This window comes from Miniopterus natalensis, chromosome 7, assembly GCF_054644295.1.
Source record: "Miniopterus natalensis isolate mMinNat1 chromosome 7, mMinNat1.hap1, whole genome shotgun sequence".
Taxonomy (NCBI): Eukaryota; Metazoa; Chordata; class Mammalia; order Chiroptera; family Miniopteridae; genus Miniopterus; species Miniopterus natalensis.
This window is the reverse complement of record NC_142087.1, coordinates 14,089,701-14,090,750: the sequence shown is the minus strand read 5'-3', so window position 1 is coordinate 14,090,750 and position 1,050 is coordinate 14,089,701.

The window sequence follows — 1,050 nt, the reverse complement described above, 5'->3', positions numbered from 1 at the left end:
GGTGAGTTGGCGAACTTGCCCACTGCTCTGGAAACAGTGATGAACGTGATGAGGAAGCTCATCTCCACTGCTGCTGAGACCTTGCTCAGAGCTGGCTAATGGCTGGTGACCTGTGGGGGGGTGGACCGCCCCAACCTTGAACGGCCGTGAGCACAGGCATCTGCGCAGCAGCAGGAAGCAGTAAGGGAGGTGCTGGCGCACAGTGGGGCCTGGTGCTACTTGAGTGAGGCGGAGTGAATGCCAGCCTGCAGGGGTTGACTTCTCAGTCCTCAGGCTTACCTGGAGTACTGAAATACATGATTTTGTGCTTGGCAGGATCCATCTTAGTATATAAGTGTGCCAAAAGTAAAAAAAAGGAAACATGGGAAGTAAAGATGAACTAAAAGGACCTGTTGATTTGTTGCCTGTGAGTTGGAGAAAATAGGCTTTGTGTGGTGGAGCACCTTTGGGGGCAGTTCAAACTGCAGTTTCTTGGTGCTGCAGGTGCAGGTGCAGGTGAAGTTCTGTTGGGCTCCGTGGCCTGGTGCCGAAGGTGTGTACTGAGTCTGCAGGAGTTTAGAATGCAGTAGGATCCAGAGCTGCATCTCATCAGGGAGGCAGAAGTGTGGTGGGTTAGAGCCAGGCTTGCTACCTACCCGCACTGTGAATGGGTCAGTTATTCAGCCTCTCTGCCAACCTTTCCATCTAAATGAGGCTAGTAGTTCCTACTTCATAAAGTTATTAGGGGCTGGCACATAGTAAGTACTCCAGACTGTTAGCTTGCACCAAACTAGACTCGCTATGTGAGTTTTTGGTAGAAATCTAGAGTTCCTGCCACCTGCTTGGCTCTCACCCCAGAGGGGAGCTGTGGAGGGGTGGGTCTGTAAGTGGACATCTGGCTCGTGGCCTCATGCTACAGTTGAATACACCGAGTTTAGAACTGGAGTGGTAGCAGAGACATTTCACTCATGGTCCAGAGGACAAGGAAGCCTAATGTGTCAGAATATGGAAATACCTTACTGGCCTTTCTGAGGTGTTACTTTATGTCCAACCTGCCCTTGAGAAAGACCC